We start from the raw sequence: 22,308 nt of genomic DNA, 5'->3' as shown, positions 1-22,308 counted from the left end.
GAGTATAAAGTGTACAGTGACTTTAAGAAATGAATTAGACAATAACAACCTTAACAAATACTTACTCTGTGTTTAGAATGTGTAATGTACTGTGTAAGTATCCTGTAGATGTGTTACCACCTATAAGTTCTGGGGGCTATCGGCGTAATAGAAATTGACATGAGCCTAAAAGAGTTTTCCCAGACAAGCCTTCATTGGAGCTTTTGCCCAAACATAAGGGAGGCAGCACGAGAAAGAGAGAGAAAAAAATCGCTGACTGACTCTCCAAAAAGAGCCAATAGGTGTTTTTTTGGGGGGGGCAAAGTATGGGAATTGATATTAGGGGCAGTATGCAGGCTGGGTTGGGCAAATCAAAAGAGTGATAGGGTGTGCGGGTCAGCATTACCTGGTTGCAATGCTTATCTTGGGTTATGGGCCACTTGGTGGTCTGGCCTGTGGCAAAAAGGCTATAAAGCAATTGTGCAGCATTTCTTCCCCTCTGGAAGCTCCTCAGGAAGCTGAGGTGGAAGGATCTCTTGAGCCCAAGAGGTCAAGGCTACAGTGAGCCCTGATGGTGCTACTGCTCTCTAGCCTGGGCAACAGAGCCAGAGCCCTGTCTAAAAATAAAAAGAAGATCAGATACCATTTGGAATTTAAGTAAATAGACTGGAAAACGAACCTCCTGTTGTCTGAAATATAAGGCAAACAGACTTTTAGTAAGAGACATTTCTATGGAAACAAGAAAAGCAAATGTTAATGGTAGAAATTTCATTGTTAAAGAATGGAGAACTCCATTCTGTAACAGTCTATCCAGATGTTAAACTCAAAACGTCTTTAGTTACAGAGGAGGAGGACAGTGACTGTTTGATGTTTTCTTCTTGCCTGTATCGTAAGGAATAAGTTTCAGCCTATAGGGCCTCAGGAAAAAGGTAGTAGCACTTCTACTGAGTTTTAGTCAGAAAAATGGATGAAATTTTGAAAATGTTAGTTTGAAGACTTGTAATCCGGAAAAGATTTAAGATTCAGTCCAAATTTTAGAAAACAATGCATATTAAAAAAAACCTCAAAAACGAGACAAGACTAGAATCTAACAATAGGTGTATTATAATCTTTCTCCATTCTCTCATTTTTATCCAAGACAAATCATGGTAGAACCAATTTGTTTGCAAAAATAAGTTTTGGTCTTATATTTGGCCTGAATATTTATATAAAATGCAGCAAGAAAAATTATTTGTCATATAAGCTGTCTTTCAAATTGGCATTGTTAGAACTTTTTCCATAAGGAATCTCAGATTAGACCTTGTAAAGCCTCAAACTCATCCATGGATTTATTTGTGCCTGCAAATACCTGTGTGAATTGGATGAATTCCGCTCCTATGGAGGTCCCAAGTTACCTTGGGGCTCCTGGGCTTGTTAGAAAGTGGCATTCTTTACTTACCACAAGTTAGGAATCCTGTACAGGGACTGGGCAGAGAAGGGATGTGAGGCCCAGGTTTTTCAAGGGACTTTTATTGGCTCTATAAATCACCTCTGATTCCTTAAAGCAGTCTGTTTCTATTTAAAAGAATGCCATTTCAGTCAAAGCCTTGGTAAAGTAACCAGTGTCTCCAAATGTTCTCCTATAAAACAGATTCTTATTGTATTTATGCAAATAACTCTATTGCCATAATTTAAGAATACTCACAAATAGTTTCCAAATTCTGGAGAAATCAGGTAGAGAGAAAGAAACATTCTCCAAATTTTGCTCACAGGAGTATACTTCATTGTTAAAAGCTGTAAAGAGCTCAAAAGGAAAAACAAGTTTTCTTGACTGAAAAACAAAAGGATCAGCAATGTTTCAAGCAAAAAGTCATAGAAGGATTATTTTAATGTCATATTGGTTCAGTCCATGCAATTAACTCCTTTTCTGCTTGATATTTTTGAACACATTAGCTTTCAAAGAGAATCTTGGAAGGTTTTTTCTCTTCTAATGGCCCAGTCACCAAAGTTATCAGAGGCCTGCATTCAAGAGTACCTGTCAGAGTCCTATAGCTGATTGTAAACCACCCTCTGAAAAGGATCAGACAGGACAACAATTGTCTGTGGATGACAAAAGTCTTAGGACAGCCACAGTTAAAGACACAATTGACAAGTAAATTTGGTTATGCCTGTGGCACATAATGAATAATTATTACTGATAATATATTGACAGAATTACAATCTTGGAAACTATATTAATAACACACTTATATGAATATAACCCAAATAAAATTAAGCACTATTTTATACTTGACAATGTTTTCCATGTGATTTAAATTAAATTAATTATATTAAACTGAATATGTTTCTTTTGAATTCTAGGGGAACTAATATCTAACAGGGTTAATCAGGTTAAAAGAAAAAGCTAATTTAGAATTTGATTTTGGAAAGTTTGTCATATATCAAAGGTTTAAAACACTTGATATCACAAAACTAAGACCACAGTTTATTTATTTAGCCAAAGTGATTAACTCAAAGATTTCAAAAAAGCAAAAATCCTTTATTCTTTTATAGACAGGAGACAGCTTTCCAAATAACAAGACCCAATAAAGACAGTATGAGGCCAGCTGAATCTGTCTCTTCTCTTTCGCCTTTTCCTGTAGGCAAGCAGAAATCTTGATCAAAGATAAACCACATTTTTTCTTTGCAGTAATATAGTAATGCTAAAGCTAATTTTAAATTGAATTTTATAAGTAAATCTAATTTTAACCAGTTTAATCATAAAATAAGACTTTAATAAACCTTTTATAACCTTTTACAATTTTCTGTTAAAGAGCAGATCATTGCTCCCAGAGAACCCTGTTATTCTGACACATGGGCTCAGGTTCTGACCTGCATCAGTGCTAATGTTTAATTTATAGAAAAACTAAATGATGCCATTTTAATTTTAGTCACCTTGCTCACACACAAAATTTTGTTTGTAAGATTAATCTTTTACAAACCTTCTACACCTTGCTTAAACTTTCAGTTTTATTCTTTTTTTTAATCTTAAAACAATTCTTAAACCCTCTAAATTAGACAGAATTACTTTCTCTTAGAAGAAACTATAATTTCCACACCTTTCTACTAAAAATGCATGATTTTTGTTTTTAGTGTAAGCAATTTTAATTATGTATCAGGTGCAGAGTGTAGGATACAGGACAGAAGCACAGATAATGTCTGACTCTTTCTAGCATAGCTGGGGACATGGCTAACTCCAAATGTCTCTAGGCCTTACCTAGAATCCAGTGGCTCTAAAGCAAGCAAATTGAATGATTATCAAAAGCCATAGAAGCAGTTTATGGCTTTAAAGCATCTAGTAAGGACACTAGTATCTTACCTGTCTAATTTAGACCAAATGCCTAATTTTTAAAATTTTAATATTTGTGAAACAGATGGTTTTTGGTTCCATGTATAAGTTCTTTAGTATTGATTGCTGAGATTTTGGAGCATCTGTCACCCAAGCAGTATGCAGTGTACCCAATGTGCAGTCTTTTATCCCTTACCGCCATCCCTACCTCCCCCTGAGTCCCCAAGGTCCATTATATCATTCTTATGCCTTTGTGTCCTCATAGTTTAGCTCCCACTTATAAGTGAGAACATATGATGTTTGGTTTTTCATTTCTGAGTTATTTCACTTAGAATAATGGTCTCCGACTCCATTCAGGTTGCTGGAATGCCATTATTTCATTTCTTCTTATGACTGAGCAGTATTACATTTTCTTTACCCACTTGTTGGTTGATGGGCATTTAGGCTGGTTCCATATTTTTGCAATTGTGAACTGTCTTGCTATAAACATGTGTATGCATGTGTCTTTTTCATATAATGACTTCTTTTTCCCACTAGACACCCAATAGTGGGATTGCTGGATCAACTGATCAATCTATTTTTTGTTCTTTAAGGAATCTCCACACTGTTTTATATAGTAGTTGTACTAGTTTACATTCCAACCAGCAGGGTAGAAGTGTTCCCTGTTCACAGCATCCATGCCAACACTTAGTATTTTTTGATTTTTTGATTATGGCAATTCTTGCAGGAGTAAGGTGGTATTGCATTGTGGTTTTGATTTGCATTTCCCTGACGATTAGTCATGTTGAGCACTTTTTCATGTTTGTTGGCCAGTTGTATGTCTTCTTTTGAGGATTGCCTTTTCATGTCGTTAGCCCACTTTTTGATAGGATTGTTTGTTTTTTTCTTGCTAATTTGTTTGAGTTCTTGTAGATTCTGGATATTAGTCCTTTGTTGGATTCATAGTTTGTGAAGATTTTCTCCCACTTTGTGGGTTTTCCACTTACTCTGCTGATTATTTCTTTTGCTGTACAGAAGCTTTTTAGTTTAGTTAGGTCTCATCTGTTTATCTTTGTTTTCATTGCATTTGCTTTTGGGTTCCTGGTCATGAAGTCTTTGCCTCAGCCAATGACTGGAAGGGTTTTTCTGATGTTATCTTCTAGGATACTTATGGTTTCAGGTCTTAGATTTAAGTCTTAGATCCATCTTGAGTTGATTTTTGTATAAGATGAGAAATGAGGATCCAGTTTCATTCTTCTACATGTGGCTTGCCAATTATCCCAGAACCATTTGTTGAATAGGGTGGCCTTTCTCCACTTTATGTTTTTGTTTGTTTAGTTGAAGATCAGTTGGCTGTAAATATTTGGCTTTCTTTCTGGATTCTCTATTTTGTTCCATTGGTCTATGTGCCTATTTTTATGCCAGTACTATGCTGTTTTTGTAACTAAAGCCTTGTAGTATAGTTTGAAGTTGGGTTATGCAGGCTCTTTTTTGGTTCCATATGAGTTTTAGGCTTGTTTTTTTCTAGTTCTGTGAAAAAGATGATGGTATTTTGATGGGCATTGCATTGAACTTGTAGATTGCTTTTGGCAGTGTGGTCATTTTCACAATATTGATTCTACCTGTCCGTGAGCATGGAATGTGTTTCCATTTGTTTGTGTCATCTATGATTTCTTTCAGCAGTCTTTTGTAGTCTTCCTTGTGGAGATCTTTCACCTCCTTGGTTAGGTATATTTTTAAGTATTCTATTTATTTTCAGCTATTGTAAAAGGGGTTGAGTTATTGATTTGATTCTCAGTTTGATTGTTGTTGGTATATAGCAGCGCTACTGATTTGTGTACATTGATTTTGTATTCTGAAACTTTACTGAATTAACTTATCAGATCTAGGAGCATTTTGGGTGGGTCTTTAGGGTTTTCTAGGGATACAATATCATTGGTGAACAATGACAGTTCAACTTCCTCTTTATGGATTTGGATGCCCTTTATTTTTTTCTCTTGTCTGATTGCTCTGGCTAGGACTTCAGTAGTACTATGTTGAACAGAAGTGGTGGGAGTGGTCGTCCTTATCTTGTTCCAGTTTTCAGGAAGAATGCTTTCAAGTTTTCCTAATTCAGTATAATGTTATCTGTGCATTTGTCATAGATAGGTTTTATTCCCTTGAGGTATGTCCCTTCTATGGCAATTTTGCTGAGGGTTTTAATCATAAAAATCATAAAGGATGCCGGATTTTGTCAAATGCTTTTTCTGTGTCTGTTTAGATGATCATATGATTTTTGTTTTTAGTTCTGTTCATGTGGTATAACACATTTATTGACTTGTATGTGTTAAAATGTCCTTGCATTCCTGGTATGAAACCCACTTGTTCGTGGTGGATTATCTTTTTGATATGCTGTTGGATTGGATTAGCTAGTATTTTGTTGAGGATTTTTGCATCTATATTATTCAGAGATATTGGTCTGTTGTTTTTTTGTTGTTGTCATTATGTCCTTTCCTTGTTTTGGCACTGGGTGATACTGGCTTCATAGCATGATTTAGGGAGGATTCCCTCTTTATCTTTTAGAATAGTGTCAATAGTACCAATTCTTTGAACATCTGATAGAATTCAGCTGTGAATCCATCTTGTTCTGGACATTTTTTTTTGTTGGCAATTTTTAAATTACTGTTTCAGTCTCATTACTTGTTATTGGTCTGTTCAGAGTTTCTGTTTCTTTCTGGTTTAATCTAGGAGAGTTGTATATTTCTAGAAACTTATCCATCTCCTCTAGGTTTTCTAGTTTGTGTGTGTTAAGGTGTTCATAGGAACCTTGTATGATCTTTTGTATTTCTGTATTATTGATTGTAATATCTCTGGTTTTGTTTCTAATTGAGCTTATTTGGATTTTTTTTTTTTTTTTTTTTTTTTTTTTGAGACAGAATTTTCCTCTTGTTGCCCAGGCTGGAGTGCAATGGCACAATCTCAGCTCACCACAGCCTCTGCCTCCCAAGTTCAAGCAATTCTCCTGTCTCAGCCTTCCAAGTAGCTGGGATTACAGGCATGCACCACCACGCCCGGCTAATTTTGTATTTTTAGTAGGGATGGGGTTTCTCTATGTTTTTCAGGCTGGTCTTGAACTCCCAACCTCAGGTAATTCCACCTGCCTTGGCCTCCCAAAGTGCTGGGATTACAGGCATGAGCTACCGAGCCCGGCCCTCTCTTTTTTTTCTTCGTTAATCTTGCTAATGGTCTATCAGTTTTGTTTATCATTTCAAAGAACCAGCTTTTTGTTCATTTATCTTCTTGTTGTTGTTGTTGTTTGTTTTAGTTTAATTTAGTTCTGCTTTGATCTTGGTTATTTCTTTTCTTCTGCTGGGTTTGGGTTCTTGTTTCTCAGGTTCCTTGATGTTTGACCTTAGATTGTCTTTTTGTCCTCTTTCAGACTTTTTGTTGTAGGCATTTAATGCTATGAAGTTTACTCTTTTTTTTTTTTTTTTTTTTTTTTTTTTTTTGAGACAGAGTTTCACTCTTGTTGCCCAGGCTGGAATGCAATGGCATGATCTTGGCTCACTGCAACCTCCTCCTCCCAGGTTTAAGCAATTCTCCTGACTCAGCCTCCCTAGTAGCTGGGATTACAGGCACCTGCCACCACGCCTGGCTAATCTTTTTTTTTTTTTTTTTTTTAAATTTTTAGTAGAGACGACATTTCACCACATTGGCCAGGCTGTTCATGAACTCTTGACCTCAGGTGATCTGCCCGCCTTGGCATCCCAAAGTGCTGGGATTACAGGTGTGAGCCACCACACCTGGCTGAAGTTACCTCAACACTGCTTTTGCTGTATCCCAGCAGTTTTGATAGGTTGTGTCACTCCTATTGTTCAGTTCAAATAATTTTTAAATTTCCACCTGGATTTTATTGTTGACTCAAAGTTCATTCTGGAGCAGATTATTTAATTTTTATGTATTTGTGTAGTTTTGAGGGTTTCTTTTGGAATTAATTTCCAATTTTATTCCACTGTGGTTTAAAGGTACGTGGTATAATTTTTATTTTGTTAAATTTATTTAGACTTTTTTTCATGGCCTATCATATAATCTATCTTGGAGAATGTTACATGTGCCGAAGAAAAGAATGCATATTCTGCAGTTGTTGGGTAAAATGTTCTGTAGATATCTGTTCCATTTCTTCTAGGGTGTAGTTTAAGTACATTGTTTCTTTGTTGACTTTCTGTCTTGATGACCTGTCTAGTGCTGTCAGTGGAGGATTGAAGTCCCACAGTATTACTGTGTTGCTGTTCATCAGTTTCTTAAGTCTAGTAGTAATTGTTTAATAGATTTGAGAGCTACAGTTTTAGGAGCATATGTTTTTAGGATTGTGGTATTTTTCTGTTGGACTAATCCTTTTATTATTTAACATTCCTCTTTTTTTTAAAATTTGTATTTATTTATTTTTTTGAGACGGAGTTTTGCTCTGTCACCCAGGCTGGAGTGCAGTGGCCTGATCTCGGCTCACTGCAACCTCTGCCTCCCAGGTTCAAGCAATTCTTCCTGCCTCAGCCTCCCGAGTAGCTGGGATTACAGGCCTCTGCCACCATGCCCGGCTAAGTTTTGTATTTTTAATAGAGAGGGGGTTTGCCATGTTAGCCAGGCTAGTCTTAAACTCCTGACCTCAGGTGATCTGCCTCCCAAAGTGCTGGGATTACAGGTGTGAGCTGTGCCTGCCCCTCTTTGTCTTTTTTTTTTTTTTTTTGAGACGGAGTCTCGCTTTGTCGCAAAGGCTGGTGTGTAGTGGCGCCATCTTGGCTCACTGCAAGCTCCGCTTCCCGGGTTCACGCCATTCTCCTGCCTCAGCCTCCGAGTAGCTGGGACTACAGGCCTGCACCACCACGCCTGGCTAATTTTTTGTATTTTTAGTAGAGACGGGGTTTCACCGTGTTAGCCAGGAAGGTCTCGATCTCGTGATCCGCCCGCCTCGGCCTCCCAAAGTGCTGGGATTATAGGCGCTTTGTCTTTTTAAACTGTTTTTGCTTTAAAGTTTGTTTTGTCTAAGAATAGCTACTTCTGCATGCTTTTGGTGTTCATTTGCATAGAATACCTTTTTCTACCCGTCTACCTTAAATTTATATGTGTCCTTATGTGTTAAGTAAGTCTCTTAAAACCAGCAGATACTTGGTTGGTGGATTTTTATTCATTCTGCCATCCTGTATCTTTTAAGTGGAGCATTTAGGCCATTTATATTCAACATTAGTATTGAAAGTGATGTACTATTATATTCATCATGCTAGTTGTCCGAATTCCTTGTTTTTTTTTTTTTTTTTTTTTTTAAATTGTGTTGTTTTTTTGTAGGCCCTGTGAAATTTATGCTTTAAGGAGCTTCTGTTTTGGTGTTTTTTGAGGTTTTCTTTCAAGTTTTAGAGCTCCTTTTAGCAGTTCTTGTAGTGCTGGCTTGGTAGTGGTGAATTCTTTCAGCATTTGTTTGAAAAAGACTTTATGTCCCTTACATTTATGGATCTTAGTTTTGCTGGATTACAATATTCTTGGCTGATAATTATTTCGTTTGAGGAGGTCAAAGATAGGGTCCCAATTTCTACTAGCTTATAGGATTTCTGCTGAGAAATCTTCTGTTAATCTGATAGGTTTTCCTTTGTAGGTTACTTGATGGTTTTTCCTCACAGCTCTTAAGATTCTTTTCTTAATCTTTACTTTAGATAATCTGTTGACTATGTGCCTACATAATGTTTTTTTTTTTTTTTTCTCAGATGGAGTTTTGCTCTTGTTGCCTAGGCTGGAGTGCAATGGCACAATCTCGGCTAACCGTAACCTCTGCCTCCTGGGTTCAAGCGATTCACCTGCCTTGGCCTCCCGAGTAGCTGGGATTACAGGCATGTGCCACCATGCCCGGCCAATTTTTTGTATTTTTATTAGAGATGGAGTTTCACCATGTTAGCCAGGATGGTCTCGATCTCCTGACCTCAGGTGATCCACCCGCCTTGGCATCCTAAAGTGCTGGGATTACAGGTGTGAGCCACCGCGCCCAGTGGTGGTGGTCTTTTTGCAATTAATTTCCTGGGTGTTCTTTGAGCTTCTTATATTTGAATGTCTAGCTTTCTAGTGAGGCCAGGGAAGTTTTCCATGATTGTTGCCTCAAATATGTTTTTCCGACTTTTAGATTTATCTTCTTGCTCAGGAACACCAATTATTCTTACGGTTAGTCATTTAACATAATTTCAAATTTCTTGGAAGCTTTGTTCTTTTTTAAAATTCTTTTTTCCTTATCTTTATCAGTTTGTGTTAATTTAAAACCCTTGTCTTTGAGCTCTGAAGTTTTTTCTTCTACTTGTTCTAGTCTACTGTTGAAACTTTCTGGTATATTTTGTATTTCTCTATGTGTCTTTCATTTCCAGAAGTTGTGATTGTTTTTATTTTATTATATATATTTGTCTGGCAAATTTTCATTCATATCCATTATGGTTTTCTTAATTTCTTTGTTTTTCACCTCTCTCTGGTATCTTCTTGAGTAGCTCAATAATAGACCTTCTGAATTCTTTTTTTCTGGCAATTAAGATTTGTTCTTGGTTTGGATCCATTGCTGGGAACTAGTGTGATCTTTTGAGGGTACTATAGAACCTTTTTTTGCCATAGTACCAGAATTGTTGTTTTGGTTCTTTCCCCTTTGGGTAGACTATTTCATTGGAAAGATCTGGGATTCAAGGGCTGCTGTACAGATTCTTTATTCCCATGGGGCGATTGTTTGATGTGGTGTTCTCCTGCTTCCCCTAGGGGTGGGGCTTCCTGAGAGTTGGACTGCAGTGATTCTTATTGCTCTTCTGGGTCTAGCCACCCAGTGGGGCAGCAGGCTCTGGGATGGTGCTAGGGAAAGTCTGCAAAGAGTCCTATAATGTCCTGCATCTTCATGTCTCCTAGCTGTGGATACCAGCCCTGCTTTGGTGGAGGTAGCAGGGGAATGAAGTAGACTCTGTGAGATTCGTTGCTTGTAGTTTAGTAAGCTGGTTTTCTTGAATGCTGGTTATGGTGGCAGTGAAATCGTCATGTAGACATACTCAGGACCTCTGGTTAGCCAGTATGTTGCATGCAATGAAATTTGCTGTTGTTTTCTCTTTCCTGGGAGCAGGGTTATTCTGTCTTGAGTTGCTGTAATTGCTTCAGTTGGTTGACCTCCAGTCAGGAGGTGGCACTTTCAAGAGAGCACCAGCTGCAGTAGTAGAAAGAGGATATAAGCTTGCCCTAAGTTGACCAGGATAAATGTTCTGGTTTCTCCAGTGATGGGCAGGGCCATAAAGTTTCCAAGACTTTATGTCTTTTGTGTTTAGCGACCTGGGCAGATAGAGAAATACCATCCAGTGGGGGCAGGATTCGGCGGGTCTGAGCTCAGATTCTCCTTGGGTGGGACTTGCTGAGGCTGCTGTGTGGCGTGGTCAATGGAATTATGTTCCAAGAGTGATTACGGCTGCCTCTGCTGCATCATACAGGTTTCCAGAGAAGTGAGGGAAAGCTGGCAGTGACAGGCCTCACACAGCTTCCATGAAGCTAGGGAGCTGGTTTCCAGAGAAGTGGGGGGAAACTAGCAGTGACAGGGCTCCCTCAGCTCCCATGCAGCTTCATGCAGTTTATACGCGGGCAGTCTATGTACTAGGCTCAGACCTTGCTGCAGGCTACAAGCCTCCTCGTTGAGAAAGCAAGCACAGCTTTCAGGCCTCGCCTCTTCCTGCCTGCTCACACTGTCAGCCATGGCTCCTGCAGCAATTTCTGTTTTTCCCTCCAGATTCTGCTCAAGAAAATTCATACTCAGTCGAAATTATTACAAAGTTCAGCTAGAAGTTTCTTTCACCCTGTAACCCCCTCCCTAGTTCTGTGGGATCCCTTCCCCAAGGACCCCTGGTAGATAAAGTCAAGAATGGCTTCCCTAGTCTGCAGCTGGGGACTAGGAGTGCCTACAGGGCTGTTCCTGCTGCTGCTTCTACTTCAATATTTTGCTTGGCTCGCTAAAATCCATTTCAGCTCTAGGTAAGGTTAATTCCTTCTCCTATAATCTGAATTTTCAGGTTCCCCAAGGTACATATGTGTTCAAAGGAAGGTTTTCTCCTCTTATACTTTGGGAACTCAGTTTTTTTGCTGTCTCGTGGAATTTGCAGAGTGAGCTGTTTCTTCCACAGGATCTGTGAACCCTTGCTCTTCCTGGCACATTCCTGCAGTGGTTCTTGGAGCAGAAGTTCACAGTGTGAGTCTCTGTACTCTGTCCTGTCCATCCAAATGGTAGCTGCATCTTAGTCCTGACTTCTATCTGCCATTTTTCTTCCCAAATGCCTAAATTTTGAAGATATTTTTATTAATAATCTTTAAATAAAACAGAGACTTATGCGTGTAATCCTAGCACTCTGGGAGGCTGAGGCAGGTAGATCGCTTGAGCCCAGGAGTTTGAGACCAGCCTGGCCAACATGGTGAAACCCTGTCTTTATGAAAATGTACAAAAATTAGCCAGGTGTGGTGGTGTGCACCTGTACTCCCAGCTACTCAGAAAGCGAAGGTGGAAGGATCACCCGAGCCCAGGGAGGTTGAGGCTTCAGTGAGCTGTGATCACACCAGTGCACTCCAGCCTGGGTGACATGCTATCTCAAAAGAAAAAAAAACCAAATACACATTATATTTATTTACTAAAGATTACTATAATAAAAAACCTAAAATGCATTCATGGGTTTTTTTTTTAACAAAACATATTATTTAAGTACTTATTTTTCTTTAAGCAAATTTATTAGGGCTGTTTTATATAAATATCATACAGGCAACACATATAAATACACAGACAAACAGAAGTAGATCTGTTATTAGAGTAATATATTTTTTATTTGCCAGTTTTTAAGTTTCTCTTTCCCATTTTAGACCATCAGTCTCTTGATTACTTGCTTCCTGCCCTAAACAGTGGTCAGCTGGGCAACTCTAAATTTGCATTTTTAAGAGGGCAACTCTTAAATCAAACAAGATAGAGGATTTACATTTTATTCAAACCAAGAAAAAATGATGTGACTTAAAGTTCACACCATTTTAGCCAGGAAAAGCAGACACTCTTACACATGGAGATTTCTTTAAAATTTAAAGATGTGAGTTTTTAAATTGTATTATTGGCTTTAGGGTGAAGCCTTTTAAGGAACAGGGTGAGGAAGAAGTCAGTTTCTAGGGCATAATAAACAGGCACAACTGGAAGGTAAAACAAACCACCAGGGATTGAAGATCCGGATGAGGCATTATAGCGCTTCCACAGTGTATCTCATTGCAAAGACATTTTTCCAAGGCTGGTGGGTAACCCAATGGCAATCAGCCCACTCTGTTGTCAACCTGTTCCCCCATTCAATACCTTCTTCATGCCCAAGAGCATGCTTTTCTTATCTAAATGTCCAAAGAAAGGAGTATTTTCTTATAAGCAACTGCCACTTACAGTGAATGGTTATTACTACAGAGCAATAGTAAACATGTATTTCCTACATAGCTAATCATATACCAAGGCTAAAATATATCTCTAAAAGTATATTTCTTTACCTAGCTATTACACACCAAGGCTAAAAGTTTGCTCATAATGCAGAGTTATTTTTGGTGCTCCCCAAAGTAAAAAAGATCGGTGATACAATGCAAAACAGAGCAAAGTCTTAGATTTTGAGCAGATCTGTCCATTTACAGTTCTTGGGGTTCCATGAGGAAAACAGAATTTTTTCCTAAAACAGGATCTCCTCCTCTGTTTTTCCTAAGGAGTCCCAGGCTGTCAGAAATTACCTTAGTTCTTGGCTTGTGGGCATCAAGGGTAGCAAGAAGACAGAAGTAAATGGAGGAACAATTGAGTGGACTGAGAAGAAAACATTTTTTCCTCAAAAAACAAGATTCAAGAAGAGAAAAAGGCATAAAGCCCTTTTGAATATATGTATGGCTTTGATATCTGTTTTTAATTAAGCTGACTTTTACTTCTAGAGCCCTTTTTTCTCAAAAAAAAAGATTATTTAAAATCCCTCTTGACCAGCTAGAGCTGGGACAAACAGCTGACACCCCTGGCTTTTAAGCCCTCTTTTCCCCCCACTTCCTCTGACAAAGATATTTTCCCAAGTGAAACCAGTAAGCCTAGGTTATGAGTTAGCTGCAGATGCATGAGGTGTCTCCAAAGGGAGGGCAAGTGGTTTGTACAAGGTCTAGAATCACCCCAAACGTAGCTCAGAGAAGAGAAAATTCAACACAGGAAGTTAGAAGTTGTTCATGGAGGGGGAAAAAATCAATAAATGGCAAAGGTCACACAAATAACAGACCAGAAAGGACTCATTCTCTAAGCCAGCAGTTGAACTCAGGCTGCCACTGTGAAAGGGCAGAGCCTCCGCTACTGAGCTTTAGTATGGGGCAGTTGCCATTATTTTTCCCAGAAGGAACTAGAGCAGGCATTTTCGGGCTTGAAAAGGATTTTAACTGCGTAAGATGATTTTTAATGCTAACGATGACATTATAATGCATCCTTCTTTTAATTTAAACCTTTAAAAAAATTGTTGAGAATAAGAGATTGCTAAAGTCGTTTTTGTTTTAATGGTGTACTTAGTTCTAATAGTGACTCAATCCAAAAGTTCTTTAAAGCCAAATGGTAATTTTTCAGATTTTTTTTTAAAATCATACAAGCAAGAGGTATTTCTAGAGAGGAGGTAGCGGAAGCATTTCCATGATCCCCAAGAATTTACTCTCAGAAATGGGCTTAAGGTAGCATGAGAACTTTTAAGACAAAACTCATCCAAGGGCTTGACACATTTGGACTAAGTGTGCTGACTCCTTTCAGACTAGCCACTGGACGTGAATCTGAAAATTCCCACCCTCCAAGTGGTGGAGACAAAGAGAGAGTACCTCTATGTGATCACAGGGTCATGCTCCCTAGGACATAAATCGAGGGAAACCTCCTTCAGTTTTTGTCTCAGGGACCCAAAGCAAAGTCTGTAACTGACCAGTTTGCCGGGCCAGCTTGAACGGCAGGAGTCCTAGGCCCGCGTTTTATCCAGTGGAATGCTCTCCATGACAGAATGGCGCAGAGAGACAAATTCATAGCACAAAGTACACCAGATTCGCTACAATCTAAGACTTGTCACACTAATCCTTTTTATCATTAATTAAAACCTTGCAGAGGAGGCAAACAGTGATTTTTATCAGTCTCTTAACCAGTTTGCACAGAGAGAGGCCAGAAGCCTGGCTAGCAGGACATAATTTTCATTTGCCAGGGTTTAGGGTCTCTTTTCTCTGAGTGGCTTTGGTGACCCTACTCGCCACTACATTGTTATGAATTTTTAATATTTCGTTTTGTTTCCCGTGAGTATGGAAAACATGGAACAGACACAATTGTTACATATAAAATAGACATCATTAAAAAAGAAAGTGTTATGTGGAAGGGTTTAATACAAATAGAAAAAAGGTCTGACATTTAACAAGTTACTGATTAATTCCTTTCACCCTTTCTTTGATCTCATTATCCTCATTTGTATTTATCAAGTTTATAAACATATTGACTGTGTACATGCAAGGTTCGCAAACAGTTTTCAAACTGTTAACCAATTAGTTTTTAAAAGCCTTTTAAATAATCTTGTCTTCTCCACAGGAATGATTTAGGCAATGAAAAAAAATTAACGAACTCCACATTGTTTGTTCTTTAGTGGGAAGAATCATGACTTAATAAGAGTGAAGCACTCCATGGTTGTTTGTAAGCACATTTATTCATAAGCTTATATTATTTGACTTTAAGGCCTTACTACTGGCAAAGAATAGCTTTTTAAGTGAAGCCATTTGCTGTGAAGAGCAGTTTTATATAAATAAACTATAATTAGTTTATATATCATATATATTTATTTATATAAACTACTCTTCACAGGGAATGGCTTTACTTAATATTTTATTGGTTGGTTGATTGAGACCAGGGTCTTGCTCTATCTCCTAGACTGGAGTGCAATGGTGCAATCACAGCTCACCACAGCCTCAACCTCCTGGGCTCAAGAGAGCCTCTCATCTTAGCCTCCTGAGTAGCTGGGACTCTAGGTTTGTGCCACCAGACCTGGCTAATTTTTAAAATTTTTTGTAGAGACCAGGTCTCCCTACGTGGCCCTGGCTGTTCTTGAACTCATGGGCACAAGTGATCCTCTTGCTTTGGCCTTCTAAAGTGCTGGGGATTACAGGTGTGAGCCAACGCACCCAGCCAAGCAGTTATGTTTTACATGGAGATCATTTTTAAAAAATCCTCTCTCTGGTAAGACATCCAGATGTTAATCTTTTTTCTTTAAAATTATTGTCAAAGGCTTTCAAAGGAACTGGAATTTTTTCTTATTGAAAGATAAAATAACATTTATGAAAGCTATATCAGCTGTTTTATAAACTCACAGAACATAGAGAAAAATGCCTTTTTAGGTTGAGGAAAGTAGGGTATTCAGTTACCTTCTGAAGCTCACACAGCCAGTGACAGAGCCCAGACCAGAACTCTGTTTGCTCCATTCTTTGTGCCCACAAAACTGTGGGCAGACGCTGTTATCAAGTTGCTGTGCTGTAAACTAGATCTCTCAGCACCTGCTGTGTACCAAGTCCCAAAATAAGTGTTGGGTTGGTGCTGAGAATTAAACGAATATACCCTTCACTTCTGCCCTGATGGTTTTAGGAAATCTCCCTTTCCTTACTTTTTGACAAACGTTACCTGCATCATTTTGCACTTTTTCCACATAGAAATGAAATTGTTTCCAGAAGCTAATCTCTTTCAGTTACTCAGATTTACTCTAATCTGTGGAAGCTGGCAGGAAATCAGTTCACATTTTTCATGTACCTTTTTACTGGAAAGATTGTCTTGCAAAGGACCTGGGCTTTGTTGTTGTTGTTGTTTTTGTGCCTGCTAATTCACAGTTTAGTGATCAGTGTCCCAGAATAGATGTGTTCACAAAAGAGTGCAAATGATATTCTTATATGACCCTAATCTCGGTGTATGGTCATGACTCTGTATGTGAAAATCTGTCTCAAGGTGTCTTTTGTAGCAAAGAATGATCGGGGCACCAGGTGTGCATATTACTGCTAGAAGTGATTTTGCCTGTTGGTCCTTTTAAAGGCTAGAACAAGGAAATACATATATGCAGGTAAATAAAAACATACACATATATACAAACATGCAAATATACACATGCACAAATATGTATATGTGTGTGTGTGTAGATTACTTTCTGTTTATACATTTATAGTCATGTGCCACATAATGACATTTCAGTACATAATGGACCACATATATGACAGTGGTTCCCAAGAGATTATAATACCATATTTTTATTGTACCTTTTCTATGTTTTCTTACAATTGCCTATAGTATTCAGCACAGTAGCATGTTGTACAGGTTTGTAGCCTAGGAGCTGTAGCTTATATCATACAGCCTAGATGTGCAATAGGCTGTGCAATCTAGGTCTGTGTAAATATACTCTATGATGTTCACACAATGACGAACTTCCCTAATGACACATTTCTCAGAATGCATCCTTGCCCTGAAGAGATGCAGGACTGTGTTACTTTCTGTTTTGTTCCCCTTCCCACTCTTACTGATTTAATTTTAAGTATGTGGTATACTAAGAGTGGTGTCATTCCCTTTCTTATCCTTTCTACTTGATTTTCTCTCATTCTTACAGGTAACAAGGGCCATTGTTTTCTGATTTATCCTTCTTGAGTTTATTTTTGTAATGACAAGCAGGTATTTGTATATTTAAAAAATTTCCCATTCTTTTCTTACACAAAATATATCATACTATATGTGCCTATTCATACGTTTTCTTATTGAAACATCCTGGAAGTTACTCCATATCAGTTCATAGAGATCTTCCTCATTATCTTTTACACTTATATAGTACTCGGTTGTTTATTTTACTCAACCTGTCTTCTATTCAGGATAATTTTTACCCTAAGTGCCAGTGGAAGAGTTTAGCATGATGTGGCGGGGCTGGAGGAATGAAAAGAAGATAAGAAACAACATAGTCATCATAGGAAACTCAAAAACATTATGCTAAGTGAAAGGCCAAGCACAAAATACTACATATGATATGATTTTGTTTATATGAACTCTCCAGGAAAGGCCCATTTATTGAGATAGAAAGTAGGTCAATGGTTGTCCAGGACTATGGTAAAAATGGGGACTGACTGACTGTAAATGGGCATGAGGGATAATGGAAACGTTGTATGATTAGACTGTCACACAACTCTGGAAATAAACTAAAGTCAGTGAATTGTACATTTAAAACAGTTGAATTTTATTGCATGTCAATGACACCTCAGTAAAGCTGTAAAAAAAAAAATCAGCATCATGTGGCATGTATGACGTTCCTAACAGAATGTGATTATTTCTGATTCAAACATAATTTGAAGAATTAAACCTTCTTAGATGTCATATATACTTGGTTGAAATCTTGGAAACCTTCCTCCAAATAATATATAGTAATCATATATGTGTATATGTATATCCAAATGACATATACTAATCATATATACGTATATATGTATTATCATATATGTATATAGCCAAGTGATAGACACATATATAACATAAATGATGTTAATATGTTACTTCAAATCTGAAGTATATTTTTTTTTACAGCATTTTCTGCTTGAGGGATATAGTGACCTTATAGCCCCTAAGGAAATTTACTTATATTAAACTGCTTGTGGCAGAAAGGATTGATTTAATTCTTTTAAAAAATTGAATTCTTAAAGACCTTGTAGACCACATTATTATGCCTTTTCTTTTATTGATGGGACTCTATTAAGAGTTTTAAAACTCTAGTTATGTAATAAAGTTAGGAATATAGTCTTCAACTCATCTCTTCTGCTCTTTAAATATTTATCCTACTCTGTTAGGCAGCCATTAAAATGATAATTATTAAGACTCTGTAGAAACATGGAAAGCTGTTATAATACAAATGAAAAAAGCAGAGTGCCAAATGGCTTAAATATCACAATTTCAACCAGTGCAACACATTTGTATACATGTGAAGGTCTAGAGCATAACACTATGTGATGGGCTGGTAGGTGTTTCTCCCTTAATATTCTTGGATGTTGCCATATTGTATCCAAATAAACTTATTTTTTAGCTATATTAAGGGTATCATAAAGGAGAATGTACAATCAAAGGGATAGTGCACATATTGGCAGCTGCCGGAATTTGTCACCTGCATTTGCAGACTTTTCTCAGAGAAACTTGAGCACTGGAAATGTGTGTGATGAAGTTAAATCATTCTAAGTCACTAGAACTCTTCCCTTGTTTACCTGTGGGCAAAGCCATTCTTATTCTCTTTTATGGAGTCTACCAATAGAGCATGGGTGGACAATGATTTTTAGGGGTGGTAACTGTTGTTAATCATTTCTGTTGGAGGCAGACTAGGAAGAAATTGGCTTGTGCTGACACGTGAATGATCTAGATGAGACTGGAAGAATAGTTTGTCTGTTTTGTTGGTGACTTTTACCCACTGGAATGAGTTGCAAAGAGTTATTGAGGGTGCTTCATCTCTGGTTAGCTTTATAATTACAAGGGATTGTCAACTGTCTTGTTTGGGGAAGGGAAAAGTAGGTTAGATGACTCTCAAGATTTCAGTGGACTTGATTTTTCAGTTTACCTCTATCCAGATGGCTTTTCTATGTGATAGGGAGCAATCAAGTAGAAAGCATAAAGCAGCTACATAAACAATTTAAGATGCATATTGTTTCAGATTTAGGGTCTCATAGAAATCGTATTATATGATTTATATGATTTTATGCTAAAACAATGTGCAGATACACCGTTCCTGTTAAAATGTTGAGCTGTTATAGCCATGGCAGTTCCATTTTGGGGAAAGGAAAAGGAGCTGAGAAAGAAAGGGATTGTGAACAAAGCAGAGGACCCTGTGTCAGACACGTAGTCAGTCCTTGCTGTTAGATCTCTGATAATAGAGTTAACTCGGTTTTCCACTCTGGCTTAAACAATTTATTTTATTCTCTCTTCCCAAGGAAGCATCTTCCTAAATTATATTTTTTAGCCAGCCAATCCTTTGCACAGATATATGTAGTGAGCCTCTCATTGCCAGTGGATCAAAATCTTAACCAGCATCCCCAGTCCCCCCACAACCTAGTTTTATCTAGCTCATGGAATCATACATTCTATCAGTTCCCTTTTGAATCGCTCTTCCAAAGATAGAGGCTCATCTTTTCTCTTTTCTCTGATCATACTTTACTCATACCCTTTCCTATCCCCAAGTCTTCATTGATGGTGTCTTATTACTACATTTCTCCCCATTCCAGCCTACTCTATTCTCTTTTTCTTTGGCCTCCCTAGTGTTTCTGTATTTACTTCTGACTGGGCATTTATTTTTAACTATTTCAATAACAATAAAACTATAATAGTGTCTTAGTCAGCTTCAATTACTGTAACAAAATACCACAGACTGGGTAGCTTAAACAGCAGACATTTATTTCTCACAATGCTGGATGCTGAAAAGTCTAAGATCAAAGTCCCAACAGATTCATTTCCTGGTGAGGGCTGTGTTCCTGGCTTATAGGTGGCTACCTTCTTGCTGTATCTTCATATGGGGGAGTGGAGAGAGAGAGAGAGAAAGAGAGAATAAGAGAGATCATGGTGCCCCACTTGCATGACCTCATCTGTTTCTAATTACCACTCAAAAGACCCATCTCCAAATACCATCACACTGAGGGTTAGGACTTTGGGGACAAGACACATTCAGTCTGTTACAAATAGCTACCATTTTTAGTGTTTAGGATGTGCCAGCTACTGTTTTCAGTACTTTACATGAATTGACTCATTCAATCCTTACCTCAATTCAGGAAGTAGATAATTATTCCCATTTTACAGATAAGGAAATGAGTTACTAGCTGTATGTAGTCATACAGCTAGTAAGTGGCAGATCTGGGATTCTGTCCCAAGCTGGAACCACACTGTATTCTTCACCACAGCTCTGAATTGTCATTAATAAATATCCTTCATAGATGTTCTGTTCTCTTAAAATTTACACTCTTTAAGGTCAAACAGAAAGTCTCCTTGTTCTTTGCTTCACCTCATGAAATAGTCTTGTGCCTGGAACAGGGAGTTGGTCTATAAACATCTGTTTATTGATGTGATCTATTGTCAGTGGTCAGTGAAATTCTAATAGGTTTTTCTGGGAATTTTGGCTTGGTTGGTTTGATTTGGTGGTTTTGTCTTGACCCTTTAATTCCTCGTGTGAGATGGTTAATGTGGTTGCTAAGAATTCAAATATGTAGCTTTCATTGCCTAAAAGAATGATGCTCAGTGACCGAATATACTAATTTATGTAAAATTAAATCTCAACTTTTGTTCTGTGCTTTAAAGTAAGCATGTTAAGTTTGTGTGCTTATTTTCTTAAGTAATTTTTTTTTGTTGTTTGTTTTTTTGAGATCCAGTTTTGCTCTTGTCGCCCAGGCTGGAGTGCAATGGTGTGATCTCAGCTCACTGCAACCTCCTGGGTTCAAGCGATTCTCCTGCCTTAACCTCCCAAGTACCTAGGATTACAGGCGCCCGCCACCACACCTGGCTGATTTTTTTAATTTTTAGTAGAGATGGGGTTTTACCATGTTGGTCAGGCTGGTCTCAAGCTCCTGACCTCAGGTGATCTACCCGCCTTGGCCTCCCAAAGTGCTGGGATTACAGTCATGAGCCACAGCGCCCGGCCTTCTTAAGTAATATTTTTGTTATTTGGCTATTTGATATGTCAGATAAAATGAGTAAAAGCAACCTATACTTCACCTTCTTTGTAGTGTCAAATCCTGAAACTATACTTAATTTTCTGCAGTTCCTCCTTGATTTCCTTGAGGGAAGGAAAGACTTCATGGAGTAAACTGTGAAGACTGGTTATGTTGAAATTACCTTTAGTAGGTACCCTGTGCATACAATGTTAAGCTGGTGGATGAGATTATCTTTCCTAGTAAAGATAAAATATTTAGCTAAAAAAGCTGAAGTCTAATGTTGCTGAGGTTTGTTTATTGTGTTTCTTTTATCTGTTGTTTCTAACAGCATACTGCTTGATAAGGTAGGTACTCAGAACTAGGTATTTTGAGTGCTCTAATGGTTTATACATAAGTCTGTATATTAGTTGTAATCTTTGTGAAACAAAAGCTATTTCTGGGTGATATAATAATAAATATTTAGAGGGGTACTGGGTAACTTGCAGAATCAAGGGGGAAATGGGATCATTTGTCAGTCTTAGGAAGAATAAGATTTGTGACAACTGTCACGTCTTATTGTGGCCAACTAGGAGTATCTCAGTTGTTGAATGGCTCAGTTCTGTTTTCAAGCAATGATCTGCTCAGGATTTATGTTCTTGGGAGGGAGTCAGATTTGCTCCAAGCTGAAGTCAGGTGTGTCTACTCTTTCACTGGGGTGATTGGCAGGCCATCAAAGGCACACAAAATGGTAGAGGAATGTTTCTAAAGGAAAAGTTGGGGCACCATTACCAAACAAAGGGAAACAGGCAAAAATAACAGATTCCTATATCCAGCAAAGTTCATCTCAAAGTAGAGTGGATTTAAATGACAGCTTTAACTTGGACTATAAGTGATTTGGATTCATTCACCAGGTTATTCCTCTAGATGGGTTATCTTAGCAGTTTAATGCATCAGCAAGTGTTTTATGGTCAACTGTGGAAACCTGATTTTTTTCTGATTACATTTATAAAAATTTATTTAGCTATTTTCAAACATCACAAATATATAACATGAATTCATAGGTAATCATTATCCAATTTCAACAATAGTCAGCATTTTGCCAATCTTGTTTCTGTTGATTGCATTTAAAGCATTATTATAAGATACTTTTATAATTGGCTCTATAAAAACTCACAAGACTTACCATGTCTGAGAACTTACTTTAAGAACATAAATCCAAGTATCAAGTGGTCATAAGTCTCATACCAAAAAACAGAACAGAAGATAGCCCTATGAAGTAATGCATTATTTACCTGGAAATAGATTTTTTTGTTTCCTGTTAGTAAGACTTTTTACTGGCTTAAGCCTACTGAATCAATTCCTTAACAACT

At 37.8% G+C, this 22,308-nt stretch overlaps 1 protein-coding gene across 1 annotated transcript in view; it reads left to right on the top strand.

Moving 5' to 3' along the window:
* Positions 1 to 22,308, top strand: part of LOC105488580 (phospholipase C eta 1) — a 182,573-nt gene that overhangs the window by 55,654 nt on the left and 104,611 nt on the right. The gene's annotated exons all lie outside the window — the stretch shown is intronic.

Source organism: Macaca nemestrina, chromosome 2 (genome assembly GCF_043159975.1).
Source record: "Macaca nemestrina isolate mMacNem1 chromosome 2, mMacNem.hap1, whole genome shotgun sequence".
In the NCBI taxonomy this organism is placed as follows: Eukaryota; Metazoa; Chordata; class Mammalia; order Primates; family Cercopithecidae; genus Macaca; species Macaca nemestrina.
Note: the sequence above shows the minus strand (reverse complement) of the source record. Positions and strands in the feature narration are given on the sequence as shown.